Source organism: Rhynchophorus ferrugineus, unplaced genomic scaffold, assembly GCF_030347505.1.
Source record: "Rhynchophorus ferrugineus isolate W39M unplaced genomic scaffold, kcgeb_rfMv2 rfM9, whole genome shotgun sequence".
Lineage (NCBI taxonomy): Eukaryota > Metazoa > Arthropoda > Insecta > Coleoptera > Curculionidae > Rhynchophorus > Rhynchophorus ferrugineus.
The window spans coordinates 39,180,642-39,204,839 of NW_027472588.1; the positions used below are offsets into that span (position 1 = coordinate 39,180,642).

A 24,198-nucleotide genomic window follows, 5' to 3' on the forward strand; every position below is an offset into this window, starting at 1 on the left:
CTAGAGATGTTGTCCAAAATCGGGTGGGGCCACATAGAAAATCTGATTTACATGTTGCAGTTTACGGTTCTCATAAAAATCCCAATTTAGTTGATTTAGTAGCTGAAGATTATATAGCTGAACTGAATCAGCGTGCAGGTAGGTCTTTGCCCTAGTAGATATTCTTGAGTTATGTTGAAATCAAGAGTAACACATTTTAAGGCGAAATCTTGGAAAACTTCTTACACCCATTTAATTTCGATGTCATCGGACAGTTCTTCGTTGGATACGTAGTCGCAAGTTGGACTCCGTAAGCGCAAATAGGCTTTTAATTGACTAATACACTTAGTGGTTGATGTAATAGCGAATTTACATACATCAATTGATATAATCTTGTAATAAAATTTCATCTAAAGCTTTATAAAGAGTAAATAATACCCCGGTGAGGTTTCCTCGAGCTACCAGGTGAACATCAAAGGACTGCTCAAAGGTATTAAGTATAAAATATCACTGATAGACAAGATCCATTAAAGCCTATTGAATTGAACTTAATATATCTAGAAAAGTTACCATTTTATATCCACACACAACATATCTTTCAAGAAATGTAAATATATTTTTCAGACATATAAATATAAGAACAAAGCTTTGGTTTTGTTGATATATCTGTAGACAACAACTAATATAGCAGAATAATGATGCCAGGCCACACACACAACTAAGGTAAACCAACAAAGCCTGACCGGAAAGCTTTGATAACGCGGAATTAGCTCCATCAGACTATAATTTGGTTCAGGCTGGCTGAAATGCCCTTAATGGACCCGAATTTAGATCAAAAGAAGCCTGCGGAAATCCCTTGTCCTAATTCGTTACACAAAAAAAAAACGAAAATACTGATGGAATAACGGTTTCACTAAAATAAAGCCCAAAATGAAGGTGGTGAAAATGAAAAATTAAAAAAGGTCGATTTTATTACAGAAATAAAATGTACATTTTTTAACATATATAAATGTATGGAAAATCGTGTAGATTATTTCATTTAAAATATTGGTTTTATGAATAATATTGAATAAACAAAATTGTTCGTATAAAGTAGCGTTGGGAACTATCGACTGAAAACAGTCTAAACAATCGATAGTCACAAAACAGTCAATAGTCAAAAAATAGCGACTGAAAATTGTAATTACTATTTTCAGTCAAATGCACGGTTCAACTTTTTTTCCATTCGTGATGTCAGACGAAGATGTACAAATTCTTGTCCGTATAAAATGTGAGATAGGAAAGGACGGAGATAAATGCTTGGACCAGTTAATTTTAAATGTCTTTATATTCTCCAATGGTAGTATAAGCGAGGCAGAGATGTATACATATGAAAAGGAAAAAAAAACATTAATTTCTATTATCATGTAATAAATAATATAATTTTAAAGGAAGTAGGATTAGTTTTATACTGAATGTTCTGTGGATGTGTACAAAGGAATGGAATAATAACATCACAAATGTTTTATCCTGTGTTAATATATTAATTGTTATTTTTAAATAACAGCATAATAAATATAAATAGTACAATACAACTTAAATAAAACCTAAAAACTAAAGATTTTCAATAACCATAACTACTAAATAAAATGTAAACATATACCTAATTGAAAAATCTAATCCATGACGAACCAAAAATAATCGTACAATAACTACCAGACCCTTTTTAAATAAAATTTTTATTTATTTTTGAACGGAAATTAAATTACTCAGGAATATTATCATGTTCAACTTTTCTCCTGTGAGGCGATTTCTTCGATCGTTAATTATTTGCCCAAATTTTGAAAAAACTCGCTCCCAAGGGACAGATGTTGGGGGTATAGATTAATATTTTACGTGTAACTGATATAATACAGGTAGTTTCATTTTATGAGTTTGCCAAAAATCCAATGGGTTTTCTAAACGCCCAATAAATGGAATTTCCAAATACTGCTAAATCTGTAAAGTTGCTGCAGTACTTGGAGTAATTATTTCTTTCATTCTAGCCATTTTTTTTATCAAAATATCTCTAGATGTCAATACATTCTTGGTCAGTAGTTTTGTCTTGAATTTCGAGTTGTGGAACTATATTTGTATTTTTTGAAGTTAGAATAGAAGATACCTCTTTTGTAATAACTTTTTGTTCAAATAACAAAATCCTGCTTTGGTGGATTTCCCGCATATCGTATTCATTTCTAAAATTGGCAGTCTTTTTTTGATGACATCTAATAGACAATTTTGTCATTTTTTCCCCATTCATTTGTTAAAATCCTGGATTTGATGGAATGTTGCAGTCTTCTTTTTAACCGTATAATTAAAGACATCGTTGGGATATCTTTCACCAGATAACTCGGTGGTCATTGTTTCAATGGGCTTTAAAAGTTGAACACATTCTCTTAAGATAGTCCATTCGTTAACAAATAAAAACTGTGGTGCTCTTCTTAATAGCCAAAAAAAAAAATTGTTGAATATTAAAGTAGAGTTTTCCTATCAGAAAATGTATTTATTACAAATATTTAATATACTTTATTCACCTCTTTACGGTTAATATTTTTAAAAGAAATTTGAGAACTGCTACTGTAAAACACTCTTCAAATCTTTTGGATCTATGCAATTTCTGGAACCCTTGGAACCTAATTTTAGTTTTCAAGATTTTAGGAAAAAAGTTTCGACAAACAAGAGGCTTGGACAAAAATCGTGAAAGTTTATCAAAAAAGTATTACCTATTATACCAGTCCAAAGTATTACCTATTATGCCAGTCAAAAGTATCTTATTATTTATCATTTACAATTTAATTTTTTTGCCCTCGAAAACTAGCGTTCCAAAATGCTGCTATATTAATTTACAATATATAGTTATTCACAAGCAAACTACAAAAGAAACATAAAACCACATATATTACCTATAAATCTATATAAGCATAAATTCGGCGCATTACTTTTAAGGACGCGGCTAGGACGGAAGGCCAGAATGTAAAAAATCAGTCGAATGAACTAGTAGAACCGAAAATAGTAACTAAAAGTAAACGACCAAAACAGTTACTAGTAAAAACCGTCGAACCAAAAATAGCGACTGAAATAGTCGATAGTAGAAAGTAGTCAATTACTGATAGTCGATTTCAGTCGATTGTTCCCAACACTAGTATAAAGCTTTAAATGAAGTTGGTGTAGTAGATGCAATGTCATAGGCTCACTTGCAGGCTACTAAAACACCAAGCTTTATTTACAATATTGCTCTTGTACCTATTTTGATCAGTGATATCTATTATTGAAAATGTTACAGAACTGTTAACTTTACCTAACTATTATATTCAATGATGTTGACATTTCTCTATACAAAATAACTAATAATTAAGTTCTCAGTGCACTAAAACGTTAATTATGGAAAGTTAAAATATACATTTTCATACTTTTAGAAACTTATGGTGATGTTGCTCCATCATATTCTAATTGTTGGTTTAGATTTCAACGATATAATAGTAGTAATTTTAATGTCAATAATAAAGATCAGCCTGGAGAATCAAAAAAGTTCGATGACAATGATTTTCAAGACTTATTCGATGCAAAGCTAGCTCAAACTTAGCAGTTGATGATTGAACTGTTTTCAGGAGTATCATTGTCTATCAGGCAAAAAAAGTAGAAGAGCTTTGGATGACATATTGTGACTGACAATGGAAAACCGGTTTACTACGATAACCCCAAGAACAATAAGCTATGCGTTAGACTAGCAAAGCCATCTACATTAATACCAAGCAACAGATGCGTGTATAAATTCGATAACTGTCGGCTCATTAGTTTCTAAATTATAGCATTTTGAGTGAAACAACTTTTGTTATTGTGAAAAAATGGATAAAAAGGAATTTCGCGTGTTGATAAAATGCTTTTTGGAGGGAAAAATACAGTTGAAGCAAAAACGTGGCTTGATGCCGAGTTTCCGGTTACTACCCCGAGAAAATCAACCATCAAGGATTGGTATGCTAAGTTTAGACGTGGTGAAATGAGCACCGAAGACGGAGAACGCAGGGGACGCCCAAAAGTGATTGTTATCAACGAAAACGTTAAAAATATCCATAAAATGATTTTGAATGACCATAAATTGAAATTGAATGAAATAGCAGACGCTCTAAAGATATCAACTGAACGTATACATCATATCATTCACGAATATTTGGGTATTAGAAAGCTCTTTGCAAAGTGGATGCCGCGTGAGCTCACTGTTGACCAAAAACAACGACGAGTTGATGATTCGGAGCAGTATTTGAAGATCATCAAGCGTAAAAAACCCGAATTTTTGCGTTGATGTGTGACAATGGATGAAACATGGCTCCATCATTTCACTCCAAAGTCCAATCGACAGTCATCCGAGTGGACTGCACACGATGAACCTACTCCACAGCGTAGGAAAACGCAACAGTCGGCTGGTAAGGTTATGGCGTCTGTATTTTGGAATGCACATGGAACAATTTTCATTGACTATCTTGAAAAAGGAAGGACCATCAACAGCGACTATTACATAGCGTTACTGGACCATTTGAAGGAAGAAATCGCCGAAAAACGGCCGCATTTGAAGAAAAAGAAAGTGCTGCTTCACCAAGACAGTGCACCGTGTCAAAAATCCACGAATTGGGCTTCGAATTGCTTTCTCATCCACCGTATTCTCCAGATCTGACCCTCAGCGTCTATTTCCTGTTCTCAGATCTGAAAAGAATGCTCGCTGGGAAGAAATTTTCGTGGAATGAAGAGGTGATCACCGAACCTGAGGAATATTTTGAAGCAAAGGATAAGTCGTACTACAAAAATGGTATCGAAAAGTTGGAGGGTCGCTATTATCAGTGTATCACTCTTAAGGAATTATTTTGAATAAAAAATAATTCCAAATAAATGTGTTTTACTATGATAGGCCGGGACTTTTCAAATGACCTGTTATATGTTTCAAATCATAACATTGCATACTAAAGCCTAGCGACATCTGTTAGAAAAATCGGTAATGACTACTAATAAATGGTAATGACACCCGGTGTACGACTTTTGATAATTATTATAGATATTAAGAAAAATGGAATAATCAGCTTGAAACTCGATCTAATAAAAAATTCAGATTATCTTATAATAAACAAGATCGAAAATGAAATTTCCCCAATCAGTTGGTTGGTAGGATATTTTCCGAGGAAAGGCCGATTCTACCAGGAAACAATAAATTATCCACGAATAAATAAACTTGTCAACGACAACACAAACATTTATTTTTATCTCCTGGTATTAGGCGCCCATTAAGATATGTATATCGTAGAGTTTCTCTAAATTCCTACTTCATGGCGTTAAAAATTTGATTATTTTTATTTATATGTATTTATAAGACATTTATTTCACAAGAATTAATATCAGATTTAAAAAAATATATCGCACACGTGTTTGATAAACTTCAATACTTCAGGTGCACTACACAGTAGATCGTTCAGGCGATTTTCTTAAATACCGTCGTTATTACACAAATTTAAATGGTTTCAGTGATCGGACTAGTTACCATTATTGTCAAATAGTAATAGGATTAAACGAAATTGTCATTAAAAATGCAATTGAATGAAAATAATGACGAACAGATTCATTGTTCACCTCTTTACGGTTAATATTTTTAAAAGAAATTTGAGAACTGCTACTGTAAAAAACTCTTCAAATCTTTTGGATCTATGCAATTTCTGAAAGCCTTGGAACCTAATTTTAATTTTCAAGATTTTAGGAAAAAAGTTTCGACAAACAAGAGGCTTGGACAAAAATCGTGAAAGTTTATCAAAAAAGTATTACCTATTATACCAGTCCAAAGTATTATCTATTATGCCAGTCAAAAGTATCTTACTATTTATCATTTACAATTAAATTTTTTTGCCACGAAAACTAGCGTTCCAAAATACTGCTATATTAATTTACAATATATAGTTATTCACAAGCAAACTACAAAAGAAACATAAAACCACATATATTACCTATAAATCTATATAAGCATAAATTCGGCGCATTACTTTCAAGACCGCGGCTAGGACGGAAGGCCAGAACGTTAAAAATCAGTCGAATGAACTAGTAGAACCGAAAACAGTAACTAAAAGTAAACGACTAAAACAGTTACTAGTAAAAACAGTCGAACCAAAAATAGCGAGTGAAATAGTCGATAGTAGAAAGTAGTCAATTACCGAACAGTCGATAGTCGATTTCAGTCGATTGTTCCCAACACTAGTATAAAGCTTTAAATGAAGTTGGTGTAGTAGATGCAATGTCATAGGCTCACTTGCAGGCTACTAAAACACCAAGCTTTATTTACAATATTGCTCTTGCACCTATTTTGATCAGTGATATCTATTGTTGAAAATGTTACAGAACTGTTAAATAACTTTACCTAACTATTATATTCAATGATGTTGACATTTCTCTATACAAAATAACTAATAATTAAGTTCTCAGTGCACTAAAACGTTAATTATGGAAAGTTAAAATATACATTTTCATACTTTTAGAAACTTATGGTGATGTTGCTCCATCATATCCTAATTTTTGGTTTAGATTTCAACGATATAATAGTAGTAATTTTAATGTCAATAATAAAGATCAGCCTGGAGAATCCACAGTATATCGTTCAAGTGATTTTCTTAAATACCGTCATTATTACACAAATTTAAATGGTTTCAGTGATCGGACTAGTTACCATTATTGTCAAATAGTAATAAGATTAAACGAAATTGTCATTAAAAATGCAACTGAATGAAAATAATGACGAACAGATTCATTGTTTGCAGTAGAATACATATGCATGTTTTATGAATGATTTTATCGAACGTAACGTAAAACGAAAACCGACAGAGAGATAAAACAAAAAATAACTAGTTTCTTTTCCTGTGTACTATGGAGAACTTTGTACTAGCTTCTTGATAAGGGACATCTAACAAAAAGACTCGAAACAGTGTCTTTTTTAATTTATTCACTACACAAATTTAAAATTTCTACTGTTAGTTGTGATTTTCTTCCAGTACATTTCTATAAATTATTTTGATGTTTTTATTATAAATTAACATGCTACTTATTCTTTTTACCAGGTGTGTCAGTAATTACTTTTTTTTCTCACAAACTTCATTACTTATAAGTGTGCAATGTTATAATTTGACACACAGGCTATTTTATTCTACTGACATCAACCTCACCATGTAACAGGCTGAAAACATTTGAATGCGAGCCGAGTTATAATTTTTGAACGATCGTAGGCGATTGGAAGATAGATGAATTGAACGACAGACAATTAGAAAACTCCATCCAGCCAGTGAAATGCTGCATCAAAGGTTTCATACCGTTCACAAAGTCATTTTTGTACCGAAAACGGGCAGGTGATGAAAAAGGGATTCATTTCGAAAACCGGCAAGGAATTACCGACACTCCTAGCAAATAAATAGCACGTTACACTAATAGATACTAATTCGGCCAAGAAATTATGTGCGTGCATGTTAGGAAATTAATGTAAACACCCATTACATTCGGAATATAGCTGATGCATTCCAATGAAGGATTTGTGGAACCCCCGTTGAATCTTAAGATAATATTTATTTAGGATTGGTTTGTTGACTGCGTCAGGAGGTACCAATAGTTTATTTAGTCGTTTGGTTTCACAGAAAAATAATCATCCCTGCTTTGATATAAAATACTAATATAAAATAAATATCGTTGCATAAGAACTTACTAATGGTATAGCTACAAATGCTTGTTCTTTGCTGAAAAATAAGGTTATGTCATCATTGTCTATTTAATATAGACAACATTTTGTTTGTAAAAACTATGGAAGTTGGATATTACATTTTTCTAGGCAATAACTCAATTATTCTATCTCATTTACCATCACTTATACTATTCCTTAGGATGCTGTCCATAGAGTAATATATAGAGTGTTAACTCAATACAAATAATTTCAGAAATGTTCTGCGTAGTCTCAGCAGGAAGGCTGAGAACGTTATTTCACTGAATTTCATTGGTTAGTTCAAATTACCATTACAGGCACCTGTAATGAAAATATTTTATTAGGAAAGCATGTCATTGGTCGACGATTTCATACGCATCACGTGACTAACCTCTGACGTCACGTTCTACTGACCAATTCCGTTTCAAATAAAAGCAAAATGTAGTTTTTCAAAACCATTTATTGATATAAAATTCTATATAAATAAAAATATTATACAATATCAAAAAAGCTATAATACAAGTACGTAATAAATCTATAACGTATAAAAATAAAAAATAATAAAATGTGGATATATAAATGGCTGCAATCTAATTGAAAATATAACATATCTGGTAGCAAATATAATCCAAATTGTCTATAGCTCTTTTTTCCCTTTTTCATATTTCTTTGGTGCATATATTGTATTTATTATTATATATATATATATATATATATTGTATTATTATATATATTGTATTTATAATATATATATATATATATATATATATATATATATATATATATATCAAAATTCCTAAAAATCTTTTTTCTATAAAATCAAGCTTATCTTGTTGGGCTACAAATTGTATTGTATTATAAATTCCCTTCACATTAATTAGGTTTTTAATTGATGGCACTTTACAAACAACTTGTAACAAAATTTTGTGTAACAAAATATTGTATACGTACCAAATAAAAGCAATGCTAAGTCACACACACATATCCTTACTCTAGCTAGCTTGAGCTCTTTCGTCCAAGAAAAACTACGACTGGTCTTTTATTTCCGCACATACACTGGATACACAACACTTTTGGAGATGAAGATACATTATAATTAAACAATAGTGATTATATCTAAGACTCACACAAAAATTGCGTCGTAAACAATCTGAAATGTTATAGAAATGAACCAATCAAAATAGTGGTCTCAGAGTCAGCTTTGAATGGACCACGCAAAACATTTCCTCGGTTTCGTCTATTTAAGTAAAACCTCTATATATACTCTATGGGTCCTGTCTTAGGACTAGTTCTGTATCTGCTCTAAATTGCTAATATCTCAACAATACAAGACATATATTTGCCTGCGACTATAGAAAAAGTACAAGAGGTATATTATAAAAATTAACAAATGAACTGGAAGCCGGAAAATACAGTTTAATAGCAGCAAATCTCGAATAATGCAATGCAGTCAAAATAAAATTCTTCGATTAATTATTACCAATGCTTGTCGCTACGTAACTACACACCACACTACACAGTGACCTCGAAATCAAATGGATTTAAGAACTTATCCAAGATTTCGCCTTAAACATGATATAAGATTACTAAATTGAAGCCAGCCAAACCACACGAACTTGTATCGTGTAAAAGTATTACTTATTCTTAACTTCCATAGTTTGGCAAATTATGGATAATAGTATGAATTGACCATTATACCTAGTATTCATAAATTTTAACAAAACAATGTAAGAAATATTTAATCATCATCCTGAAATCCATATATAAATTCTATACTTGAATTACTGTCATATATATTAATTAATAATTACCAAATTATATAAAAATCAATATAACAATTTAGATAATGTATAGAATAAGTTTATTTGGAATTATTTCATTAGAAATCCTTATTCAAAAATAAGTATAACGAAGACACTTATAGGATGAATACAAATTAGTTCGTTTTTTTAATAATTTTTGTTTATCTTCTAATAAAATTCCTTAATCTTAATTAATCTAATATGCCCAACTAGGAACAAACTGTTGAAAAATAATTAAATACTCGGTATATTTTGAACTAAAATCCCAACACATTTCCATGAAAATAAAATGAAATAAAGATATAAGTAAAAATCAATGTATGAATTCATATAAAAAAAATATAAGTTTATTATTTTTTTTTAAATATTTTAAAATCTCCTTTTACCAACTATGGGTTTATCTGGACTGGGCCTAAAGTTTAACGCGGGCTCCGAACCAAGGTCCTCAACATTAAGCCTACCGACTGGCGAGTGACCAACCTTAGAAATCATCCCAGAAGACATCCGGTCTTACCCAGCCTGGTTACTGGCGTGACTGGGATCATTTTCCTTGTCGGATTTTACACTCTCGCCTAGAACATTCACAAATTTTAAACAATCACAAACATAAATTTACGACCATGCCTCAGCGGGATTCGAACCCGCGGCTATCGCAACAGTAGGAGGACCGTCCCACCGTAAGTTTATTTTGAATTATTTCAAAAGATTCGTGAAAATTCAAGAAGAAATATAATAAGGTGTAAAAATTAGTTCAGCTCGATATACAAAGAAAGGAACTTTATACATTTTAACATCACTATTCATAAAGTTTTGAAACCACATTCTTAAACCTCCCGTATCATATATCAGGCCTACAGTCAGCTACATTTGTGATCAAGATCATATTGAAGCCTCACTTGAAAGGTTTCACATCTCAGTATATATCATTTCGTCGAATTGTGAACAAAATATTTTTCAGTGAGTTGAAAATATGTGAATTTGTACCGAGTAAATCGCATTTGCGAGAAGTATTACTTTTTTATATCAATTTGAAGAACGACTGAATGTCATCCCATACATATTAATCGGATTTTACGCAATAAAGCATTAAATTTTTAAAAAATCTTTTAAAACTAAATTTATAGTCCTAATACTTAGTTGGAAACACGAAGAAAATAACAAAAGAAAAAGATATACTGATAATTATCGAGAAAAATCGTTAATATTTTTATGTTATGTTAACAGAATCGACCTCTTTCATAACGTGTTTATGCAATGCGCTCGTTTATGCGAATTTCAAAGAAATGGCAGGCCAAAATAACACATACAGCGGGCGTTCCATCAAGCTGGCCATTCAAACCGAATTATTCGCTTTCATTTCTCGTCTAGGGCACAGGAAAGTTTTACCTGGTCTCATTGAACCGTGTTATCTAAAAATCTTTTCAGGTATAAAATAGTTCAGATAGCAATATCATTGTGTAAGAGGTATTCGGTTTTTGCCAACTAATCGCAAAAACTGTCGCCAGCCATTTATCAATATTCAGTCGTTTTTTTTTGTACTTGGTTCTTTAACCAACCGTTCTTTGTCCAATGAATTCTATATTTCTTAACATAGTTTATTAAGATAAGAGCATAATAAGTTTGTTAGTTATTGAGTTTGTTATCGGGAATTTCTAATTAACTGTGTTTTAACTGAAATATATAAACACAGACTATCAGATTACATGCTTGCATGTATTCTGATCATTTTTCACTTTATGGTATTTTTTTGAACCTTTCTCATAGGCTGTAGACGGCTGAAACAGCTGATACATCAACTGTTGAGCTCTCTGAAAGTTCCTTGAGAGCTTGAGTGGGATTTTCGTCTAATAAGTCTTACAATTTACTACCTTCGACCTTTGGTCATTCAGACTGTTCTTTATCTCTGACATCAAAATTACCATCTAAAGTATATTGGTAATGGAGCATCATCGTCATAAACTTCTAAAAATATTTGATAGGCCTGAAATATCGATCTAGATATTCCACTAAGATACTGGTACTATGAATATGTGTCTCTATGGATGCACCTTTTTTATTTTAAAGAACTACTTTAATTCTTTCGCCTTATTACACATTTACCATGATCAGAAATTAGATAGACTCTTGAAATAAAACTCAGCACATAACTCATACAATATATTTATGGAGATTTTCGGTCTATGATACCTTCTTCTTTTCGGAGGTAGCCTGATGAAATTTAATCGGGCAAATAGAGTTGTAAAGATCGTTTTTTACGAAATAATGACACAACCAAAAGTAATCAACCTATAATTTCGGTATATTAGGACGAGTAGTTTAATACAAAAAGGCACAATAACACTCGAATATTGTCTGTTGGCAGTTTTACCGTCGGATAGAATTCATATTGAACAACACCACAACGTTTACGTCTTACTATTTTTTGATCATTAAATGACATATTACCGAGAGCAGGTAATTTCAGAATTTTTTAAAATTTTGGTATTTTGTACTTCCTTACAGTCAGTGAATGAATAATATACAGAACTTGAAGAGAATTTTTGAAGGTTTACAAAATTATGTTTTGCAAAATATTCCATAGGATTTTTTTTAAATAATACTAACTATATAGTGGTATAATGTCTTTTATTACGACGTTATGGCTACAAGTTATCACATACAAGAAATATTCTGCAATATGTCATAAATGATCTAACAATTTTAACACTAATTGATAATTCCGAGGATGCCCTTTCAATTAAAATAGTTTATATATTTTACTAATTTGTCTTTGTTTGCCAACATTAGAATATCAATACACTGTATATTAGAATATTATAGATTTAGATTAGTATTTAGAATATCACTTTATTATAAAAAGTTTAATACCTCACATGCTTGTTCCATTCTATTTTAACATCGACCCGCCTTTATTAAAGAACTCTATACTCAGTAAAATATCTTTTAGTCATTTTTAACCAACAGTGATATTATAAAGAAACTAAAATCAATAATATGCAAAAATGCTTAACAAAAGTACTTATGCGAAAACTCTTTATTTATTTATATCCCTTATAAATAAATAGAAACTAAAAGTTTTTCGGTTATTAATATTTATATCTGTATCTTAGTTCTAACAGAGAATGAAACCCAATAGTAAAATTTATATTGAAAACTCTACCTTTAATAAAATATATTTCAGTAATTTTTAGCTAAAAGAAACTAAAAGTAATAACGTGCAAAAATGCTTAACAGGGTTATTTATGCGAAAACTCTTTATTTATTTATATCCCTTATGAATAAATAGAATCTAAAAGTTTTTCGGTTATTAATATTTTTATAAAATGCTTCACTTTTTATAAATATATAATACTGTATCTTAGTTCTAACAGAGAATGAAACCTAATAGCAAAATTTATATTGAAAACTCTACATTTAATAAAATATATTTCAGTAATTTTTAGCTAAAAATGATGTTAAAAAAGAAACTAAAAGTAATAACGTGCAAAAATGCTTAACAGGGTTATTCATGCGAAAACTCTTTATTTATTTATATCCCTTATAGATAGGTTATTAATACTTTTAAAAGATACTTAACTTTTTATAAATACTTAATAGTGTATCTTCGTTCTAACAAAGGATGAAATCCAATGACATTTATGCGTAAATCTCTGTGTTAAATTAGAAATAAGAAAACCATATATGTATATACAATAAAAATACCAAGTATCTGTAACATTTTTGTAGCATAAGAATAAAAATAAAGCATTGAATAAATTTGTATAGCCACCTGTATAATATAAAATTATTGAAAAAAAAAGAACATGGAGGGTCTTACTTGGCAAAATTAAAATACAAAAGAACAAATAAAACAACGTTAACTATATATAAAAACTCCATTTTCTTTTCCAATGTCATTAAATCGTATTGGGATTATTTCTTGAAAGAAACAAACCACAGGCGGTGAACTATATGAAAAAAAAACAAAATAACGCTTTAACCAATAATGACTGCACACGCGAAAAATATCCTTAAGCGTCTTATTAAAAGAGTCGAAATCACGAATTCTCGATCGGACACACACACAGGGACAATCTCCTGCCAAGATGCAAATCGGATTCTGCGTATACTGTTATACCTCCGACGTTTACATTTATTAGTTTAGCTAGACATCTGGACCAACTACAAAGACGAGAAAAATATGTGCCGGCGCTTAGAACATAACCGGAAACATTAGCATCGAATGATATCGCGGCACGGTCTAAACGAGTGAGGCGTACTTTTCTCTATGCGGCCTACCCTCGGAACGTAATCGACTCGTCCGACGTTACGGGACCCCTTTGCTAGGTTGCCACGTGTAATGCCGTTTAGAGGAAGTGTTTCTAAACATAAAAAATAGTAATATACGAGTAATTAATGTTAAGAAGAATTGATTTTAGTTAAAAAATAATAAGAATAAATTGTGAATGTTGAAAATAACGTTTATAGATAAATATAATTTAAAAATATTAAACAATAATAAACAGGTTCGTGGATATTAATGAATAATTCATTCCTAAGATATGGTGAATCGAATATCTCGACTGTGGCACGCGCCCATAACGAAAATGGCGATGTTTTCGCATACATTTCGGCATTAATGACCTAATTATGAATACCAGCGGGAGAAAAAGACCTAACTTGGCAACCTCGGCCGTTTCCGCTGGTCCTATTCATGGCCGCCTACTTGTTACTCGTTAGAAAACTTACCCGCTCTCGTTGGGGGTGCGTTGTGCGCGGAAAAAACGCCGCCGGATCGGTTTCCCCGTCACCCGATCGTCCACTGCACTTCTCGACGCGGCCGGCTATGGAAAAACAAAGGCGAAGCCCGAGGGAAAGTTCGGATTTCCGACGGAAAAAACGATTTGACGTTTTAAGAAAGTACGTTGACTGAGACGACCGCACGTCGCGCTAACCCGTGTCTTTGCCCTGTAAAAGGACCCTCTCGGCTCGGGCTCCGATTGGCGGCCCGATTAGCCAGTGATATAACGCGACGGGAGGTGGGGGGAGGGAGGTCGGTCGCGATAATTTTCAATGGGGAATCAGTGGCGGTACGGGCGCGGAGAGAAATAAAGATGGAGACGTCGGGAACGGTCGTGTCTTATTAGTTGACGATTATCCCTTGTGTGTTTAATGATAAGAACTAATCTGGTTGTCATCGACCTATTAGATAAGACTTTACTCGATGAGAGGGTCTCGTAGAACTCGATACATTATCAAACTATATATATTTGCGGTTTATTTTATTTCATGGAACATTCCGTAAAAATAAATTGCCAGAATTTGACTAAAAACTTTCGGTTCTACCATAAAAATGAAATAATCCACAACTCTAACTTAAGATAACAACAATAGTTAATAGATGGCGTTAGATAGTTCGAAATAAGATAAATGACATTATACGATAATATATGACACAAATTTATATTTATTATAGAGATGTTTATACAAATATCTATTAATATATGTATAATATAGAGTATCTTAATAAAAGCTAGTCGATGATGACAGCTTCTCTTTATCTTGTTGTTTATTTTTCACTCACTGATATGGAAAATAATTGAATAATAAAACTTTCTTGTATAAAATTTTAATATCTCACATACAGCTTGCTTGATTCTATTTCAACAACGACCCGCCCTTATTGAAAAACTCTTTATTGAATATTTCAGACATCTTCAACTAGATAACTAATGAAATTTAAAATAGGTAGTTATAATGAGTAAAAATACTTAACGGGGGTTTTTATGCGAAAACTCTTTATTTTTAACACGTATGAATATGTAGAATATAAAAGTTGTTAATACTTTTATGAATACATACATATATCGAAATCTAATCATCTATTCATTATCTAATTATCTATGTATCAAAATAAGAGAAAAAGAGTTTTCGCGAAAGCATAGATATGTTATTTGTTTTCATTACGCTAGTACCTAAAGTTTCTTAATTCTTGCTATACCCATATCAGAAATAAATGTAATAATACATATAGTCTATTTAAATTTTGCTTATTCAGGTATACCGGTACTATTTAGTATATTAATTCTGTTTCAAGATCGACCCGCCGTTATTGAAAAATAGTATACTTAATACAATACTTTCAGTCATCTTGACTTAACAATGACATTTAAAAAAGAAACTAAATATAATAACGTGTAAATATTCTTAACAAGGGTACGTTACGAAAACTCTACACTTATTTACAACCCTTATGGATATGTACAATGTAAGAGATTTTCGGTTATGAATACTTTTATAAATACATATTATTATACGTTAATTGTAACATTAAGCTTGTTTAATTAACCGTAATCCGTATATTATAAAACAATGCCACCGTAAAACAGCTGAAGAGTTTTCGCAAAATTTGTTTATTTTCCATACATTTTCCATATAACCTGGAGTCTTAACCAATTTTTGTAAAATTTATTAATAGTAACTGATTCTGTTTGATATTTTAAATCTAGTCATCTATGTCTATCCATTATTTATCTAAATACCTATATATTAAAATCAGAGTGAAGGAGTTTTCGCAAAAACATATCTTGTGCCCCATAATTACGTTATAACTTATAGTTTCTTAATGCTTGATATATACGGGAAATAATTTCAATAAAAACGTACTTATAATCTATTTATATTTAACTTACTGCAGTATAAATAAGGTAAATTGTAATATAATGATGAGCATGATAACAATAACAAGAAATCACAAAAAATTGATTTATAATTATAATAAAAGAGAGAAAGATTCCAGAAATTCATTTTTCAATTAGTAAACTGACTGGTACACTAGTAAATAAAATACTAATTATAAAAATCTGCCATATTAAGTAAAACACCAATCAGAATTGTCTGACGTCACGCTGTCCTTAACAACTTTTTGGCGTTTTTATATCATATATTTAATATTTTAACAGTTACAAGTTGTATTCTTGGATTGATATAAAATTTTGTAATTTTCCTATGATTCTATAACTTATCATAGACTTTTACAGAGTTACAAAAGATAATAAAAGAAAAATCGCCAAAACTATTTAGAACTGAACAGATACTTGTTCATTATTTTGTAGAAGGTGTAAATATACGCAGAATATAACCAAATCAACTTATTGGGCATTAAATTCTATACAAGTGCTGGTATTTTTATTAATATATCGTAGACATTTTCAGAGTTATAAGAAAGAATAAAAGAAAAATTAACCAATAGTACGTATAACTGAATAGATATTTTTATCATTATTTTTGGAACCTTTAAATATACGCAGAATATAATTATATTATCTTGTTTAGAATTAAATTCTACATAAAAGCTGTTAGTTTCATTCATCGATATTGTACTGTTTCAGGGTTTTAAGAAAAAATCAAAACTATTTATTATGCCCTATTAAACAGCTAGTTTTGCTTGCCCATCTGCATTTGCTTTGAAATGGTTTTGTTTAATCTAAACAGAGAATCAGCTTTTTAATATTTTATCTAAAAAAAAATGGCAAAAAATATAGATCTCCAAATGGACTAAATTGTTCATCTATAGTCCATATATTTAGAGTTCAAACTCAGAGTTGATGTGACAACATTGCAATTGTTTCGACGTCACAAATATCCATGACGCATTACTAAGAAAACTTTGAATAGACTATACTAAATATGGTGCTGAAAATTACATAGAAACCATTATTTTTAGTGTATATTAATTATCACGATATAACTTTTAAGGTATATTTCTTAAAATGTTCAGATTTACGCAAAAATGACTTTGTCATCTAATTTTGCACCGAATTCTACATAAGTAGTGATATTTTCAACTTTGTATACTTGTTTAAACTAGAAATATAAACAAACGTTTAAAAATGACCAAAAATTATAATTTTTCCTGAGTATATAAATAAAAAACAGTTAAAAATTTTTCTAAATCTAATTATTTCTTCTAATTGAAGTGAAACTGTCATATCCTATGAATATTATAATGAGAAAGTCGAGAATAAAATTATTTTTCATGTGACATGAATAGATTTTAAGATATAAGCAAATTGTACGTTAATTGTAACATTAAGCTGTTGTTGAATTAACCGTAATCCGTATATTATAAAACAATGTCACCGTAAAACAGCTGAAGAGTTTTTGCAAAATTTATTTATTTTTCCACATTTTCCATATAACCAGGAGTCTTAACCAATTTTTGTAGAATTTATTGATAGTATCTGATTCTGTTTGATGTTTTAAATCTAGTCATCTATCTATTATTTATCTATATACCTATATATTAAAATCAGAGTGAAGGAGTTTTCGCAAATACATATCTTGTTCCCTATAATTACGTTATAACGTATATTAATTATCACGATATAACTTTTAAGGTATATTTCTTAAAATGTTCAGATTTACGCAAAAATGACTTTGTCATCTAATTTTACACCGAATTCTACATAAGTAGTGATATTTTCAACTTTGTATCTTGTTTAAACTAGAAATATAAACAAACGTTTAAAAATGACCAAAAATTGTAATTTTTCCTGAGTATATAAATAAAAAACATTTAAAAATGTTTCTAAATCTAATTATTTCTTCTAATTGAAGTGAAAGTGTCATATCCTATGAATATTGTAATGAGAAAGTCGAGAATAAAATTATTTCTCATGTGACATGAATAGATTTTAAGATATAAGCAAATTGTATTCAATAAATAAGTCTCGAAAAAGGAATTTTATCCATAATTTTTTAATACTACAAAACATACAGCAGATATAAGCATGCTATCTTATTAAGCTTTTAGCGTAGATATATATATATATATATATATATATATATATATATATATATATATATCTACACTATATATATAGATATATATATATTTATATATATATATATATATTTATATATATATATATATATATATATATATATATATATATATATATATATATATATATATATATATATATATTTATCAAAGTAATCTTAGTGAACTATGCAGTTTTGTTCCATAGCTATAAAGAAAAAATTAAAATTAATTACCCAAGACTATTTAACATTGAACATATATTTTTGTTATTATTTTATAGAAATTTCAGATATACGCAGAATATATATATCATCTTATTAAGCATAAAATATTACATAAATACTATTATTTTCATTAAAATATCATGAACCTTTTTAGAGTTGGAAAAAATGAGAAGGAAAAATTGCCAAAAGTATTTATAGCTGAATATATATTTTATTTTTCATTATTTTTAGGAATAGAGTTATATAACTGTATAACAGATGGTGTTACTGTGTATTAAATAGCTTTTGTAGTTGGTTAACTTCATGTTGAAGTTACAGTGAACAAGAATATATTCAGTACGTTGAAAATTTTTGATGCTGTAACACATTTGCTGGAAGTTTACTACTTTTTTACTGCATTTTGAAGGAAAATGGTCATCGAAAACTGTGCTGAGCTTCTGTCAATCATGCTCCATCGATTTTAACATGTGGATACCGGTTTGGATGTTTTAAAAGTTGTGGGGGTAAAAAAAAATCAGTTCCAAAAGCTTGAAGAACATAGAAATGATCTAAGGGCTTGGATATTTTATGCCATATGAATTGAACCCAATAGACACTGAAAGAGACCGGGTTATGCGTGAAATGCTGCACCAACGGCAAAATCGAAACGATTGCATGGTGGTGAAAAGTGGATCTATTACGAAATCATGGGGACTACTTTATCATGCATCAACATCAACGTCAAAGAATATCCATGGCTAATGCTCTGTATTTAATAAGATCTGCTTGGTGTGGTATACTATAACCCGCTAAAATCTAATTAAATAATCAGTAGGGATCGCGTACTACGTGAAAAACAGAATACGAGCAAAAACGCAACAATGTTATTCCTCAACATGGCAATGCTCGACCACATGTTATAAAACCGGTGAAAACATACTTGGAAACATTAAAATGAGAAGTCCTACCCCTCCCGATGTATTCTCCAAACTTTGCTCCTTCTGATTACCACTTGTTTCAGAATATGTATCGTGACCTGTCTTATCAGCGCTTCACTTTTTATGGAGATACTAAAGAATGGATCGATTAGTGGATACACTCAAAAGATACATCGTTCTTTTAACAATGAATCTGTAAATTGTCCGAAAGATGGGGAAATGGCGGCTATTGATGGACAAAACTTTGAATAAAATATATTGTATCGATTTACAACAGAAAAATATAAATTGAAAGTTATTTTGGGTTTAATTTTGCATCTAAGAGTCTGTAATTAATTCCAATCACCACAAACACCAATTAACAATGATCATTCGACGTTTTTCATCACTAACGATACCCACAATACTTTGAATAAAATACATTGTAGCGATTTTTCACGATAAAACTTTCAATTAAAGAAAAACGTGTAAAACTAATTTATAGGCCTAATATTTTTGTATGTAAATCTGTCATTGATATTATTTTCCAGTGATTGATATTATTACCTTAGTTGACTTAATAAGATACTTAATTTTTAATCAAAAAACACCTTTGGTGTCGCATATGTTAGATGTGTAAGTGTGTAATGTTTATTGTATATTCCCTCTTATTATATTTGTATAATTTGAATAATAATTAATATATATTGTTTTTAACAATCATCACAAACCTCAAGAGCTTTGGCTAGTTAAAGGGACGAAGCGACAATACTAGAAAAATGTACTAACTATATAATGTATTAATCGCCAAGCACAATATATTTTGCGGAGCTATAACAGGATAAAAAATAACCCTATCGGTGTCTAAGTTGGCCATTGTTCTCCCCCCCAATATAAATCATTGTGCTACCGACCGTCATTCTTAATATCTACCCAGTCGTCAGCCCTTCTTTCAATCGGTAGTGGGGGTACAGCTTGGTACAAGCGTACCGAATTTCAGTTGGGGTTGTCTAGCCGGTGATATTAACATTTTTTTGGGGTTCGAAATTAATATGGACGATACTAATCAGGCATTTTTAATTATAAATTAATAGGTCAATTGAAAAGTCCCCGGCCTACCATGGTAAAACACATTTTTTTGGCAAAATTAGTTTTTTTATTCAACATAATTCCCTTAAAGAGCGATATACTGATTATAACGATCCTCTAACTTTTCTATACTATTTTTGTAGTACGATTTGTCCTTTGCTTCAGAATAGGGCTCGGTTTCGGCGATCATCTCTTCATTCGACGAAAATTTCTTCCCAGTGAGCATTCTTTTCAGATCTGAGAATAGGAAATAGTCGCTGGAGCCATATCTGGAGAATACGGTGGATAAGGAAGCCATTCCAAGCCCAATTCATCAATTTTTGCCATCGTTTGCACTTGTTTGACTTGTAACATGGTGAATTGTCTTGGTGAAGTAGCACTTTTTCTTCAAATGCGGCCGTTTTTCGGCGATTTCGTCCTTCAAACGGTCCAATAACGCTATGTAATAGTCGCTGTTGATGGTCCTTCCTTTTTCAAGGTAGTTAATGAAAATTATTCCATGCGAATTCCAAAATACAGACGCCATAACTTTGCCGGCCGATTGTTGCGTTTTTCCACGCTTTGGAGCGGGTTTATCGTCTGCAGTCCACTCGGATGACTGTCGATTGGACTTCGGAGTGAAATGGAGCCATGTTTCATCCATTGTTACATATCGACGCAAAAACTCGGGTTTATTACGTTTGATCATCTTGAAACACTGCTCCGAATCATCAACTCGTCGTTGTTTTTGGTGAAAAGTGATCTCGCGCGGCACCCACTTTGCACAAAGCTTTCTCATACCCAAATATTCGTGAATGATATGATGTAGACGTTCAGTTGATATCTTTAGAGTGTCTGCTATTTCATTCAATTTCAATTTACGGTCATTCAAAATCATTTTGTGGATATTTTTAACGTTTTCGTCGATAACAATCATTTTTGGGCGTCTACTGCGTTCTCCGTCTTCGGTGCTCATTTTACCACGTCTAAACTTAGCATACCAATCCTTGATGGTTGATTTTCCTGTGGCAGTGTCCGGAAACTGGACATCGCACAGACCAATTCACAAACCAATGATCCGACAGCTGTCAAATTTATACACGAATGTTTTTAGGGTTATGGCTAACTAAAAAAACATTTTGAATTGACTTTAATTGACCTGTTACTATATACATCTTGTATAGTTCGTCTTGAAGGTACTTCTTAAAAGAGGTACGATTTTTATGTCCAATGAAAATTGATTATTATTAATTCTTCACGCTTAATATGGAACAAAACCTAAAACAGCTTGGGCTTAAACTAAACCAAATCTATCGGCTGATTGGGCGTAAATCTCTATAGCTAGAATGGTCTCTAGAATAAGATTTAGATTATAAGTTTTTACAGCAGATCACTTACTGAAGCGATCTCCTACTTCTACATGTCAGTATAACATAGTTATACTATATAACCGAAACTTGTTCAAGTGGATTGTTCAAGTTCTAAGAGATTAATGAGAAAAAATTCTTCACAAATAATATGATTACCATATACACAATGTTTATTTGTTAATAATATTTTGAGCCATCATTTGGTTTTAATATAGCTAGAATTCTTCAGGAAATAGTTTCGTACAGTGTCTGAATAGTATCCAACCGAATGTTGTTCCATTTTTGTAAAGAAATATCCGCCAATTTCTTCAACGATGTTGGAGATGGAAATATACTTCATACCCTCTACTCTAAAACTCTTCATAACAGTACAATTATATTGAGGTCTAGCGATTGTACTAGACCGGGAAGATATCTGATGATATCCTGATGTTCCTCAGACCCAGGCTGTTTAACTGACGTGTATACGGGAGCATCGTCATTTTGTAGTATGGCACCGTTTAGCAGCAATATGCAAGAACTTTATCATTGATAATGTTGAGATATTAATTCATAGTCAGTCGACCAGTAATATGAATGAGAGTATCAGCCGAATACCACGATATTGCCGTCCAAATCATAACGGAACTTCCCCCATGCTTAACTGTATTGTGGTCCTCTATACATAAACCCAACCGTTTGTAGTTCTACTGGACTGATAATTTACAGAAAGCTCTTCTTTCTTTGACTGCAAATCACTGAAACCACATTATTGAAATATAATTTCGTGTTATAGACATTCTTACTAACTTAGAATTTTTCCCATCATAAATAAACTACTGGAAACAATTGATTAATCAACTTCTATGTTGCCTGAAGGTCTGAGCTGGATTTTCATCTAATAAGTCAGGCCATTCTTTGTCACCAGTTTTGTAAAAGATTTTTAGGCCTTTCCAAAAGTCGAATTTGCCTTCATCCTCTGAAGATGGAGATGAAACCGATGACCATCAGCTGATGATTTCATCAGAATAATAGAGATATGCCCAATAATATAGAAAATATCGATATAATGATAATTTTAGATTTTCCTAAACTTCGTCGAAGTTTTGATTGGTATTTAATTTTAAAGGTTATATGACTTTTTTTTATAAAAATATTTCTAAAAATATGAACCAAAAAATTATTTTTTTAACTGGTTCTGAAATGCACTTTTTATTCACGTTTTAACTTCTTGACTTTGTTTTTTAACATGCACCATGTTTCTTAAGATGTAAAAAATGCTGCCCAAAATACTTTTCAGGCGCAACATTTATCTTCATATCACCCGAAATGTATCCTTAATACATAATGTTTTTTTTTTATATTAACAATTATTGGTTATTCGATATAATATTTCACCACTAACTGTAGAGTATATATCAGAAAATGTTGCATTTATCCTAGTCCTTTCAATAGAACACCCAATGCACGTCATCAAAATTTATAATGCAACGTTGCCGTTTCAAATATTAATTTTGGTTTATTTTTATTCTAACATAAAAAAAAATAATGTAAATAAGCAATGAAACTAAAATAACATTATCAAATACGATTTATTTTAACATTGTAGTACATCTAATGCATATATTTCAGAAGGTCTTAAACGACAGTTAACTATATAGCCACAATAGTTTTTGGGTTAAAGTTGTTTAATTATATTTACATTAAACTCTTTTTCCACACCACGTATAAGGTAGGGTTTTAGGCCCGTTTTTTATGTAGTGGTATTCCCTGGAGGCCTATCCATCTATTTAACAATTGTATATTCAAGAAATGTATTCTAGTTTCATTAGAGAGCATATTTATGTTTCATACTTAGTTCTTGTTTCTTTCGATGCAATGTATCCTTGTAAAGTCATTATGATATTACTATATTTCTCTTTAGTTTGTCCTGTTACTACCTGTATACATCTTTCTTGATAAAACTACATTTAATTAATGCATTTGCTATGTACGTATATTCTTTCTGAACCGAATACTGAGTATATATTAATTTTTATTAAACCTTCCTGTTTCCAGCATGAAGAACAATATATGTGCAATGAATTATTAATAAATGTGATGACTGATGAAACCTAATCAATCATTCGATCATCATTTTTCCATAAACTTTTGTTGTCTTAACACTATTTTTATTATGATATTGCCATAAGTGGCCTAATATAATATCCCTTTCTGAAATATTCATATGTTATCTAAATACACAATTTGAAATAATAAGTCTTCCTTGACTTTATTATATGCCTTTAAAAATTACATTCTTTTAAAAGCAGTGTCTGGAATATCCATTAGACGTTTTCGTGGGT

The 24,198-nt window shown here is 30.9% G+C and overlaps 2 protein-coding genes across 5 annotated transcripts in view; one reads left to right on the forward strand and one right to left on the reverse strand.

The window, feature by feature from the left end:
- LOC143202929 (uncharacterized) overlaps positions 1-14,487 on the reverse strand; it is a 136,968-nt gene extending 122,481 nt beyond the window's left edge. The window contains exon 1 of the mRNA XM_076414929.1: positions 14,239-14,487. The gene's annotated coding sequence lies outside the window, so the exon portion shown is untranslated. The remainder of the gene's footprint in view (positions 1-14,238) is intronic.
- Positions 1-24,198, forward strand: part of LOC143202938 (D-2-hydroxyglutarate dehydrogenase, mitochondrial) — a 62,337-nt gene that overhangs the window by 21,838 nt on the left and 16,301 nt on the right. The gene's annotated exons all lie outside the window — the stretch shown is intronic.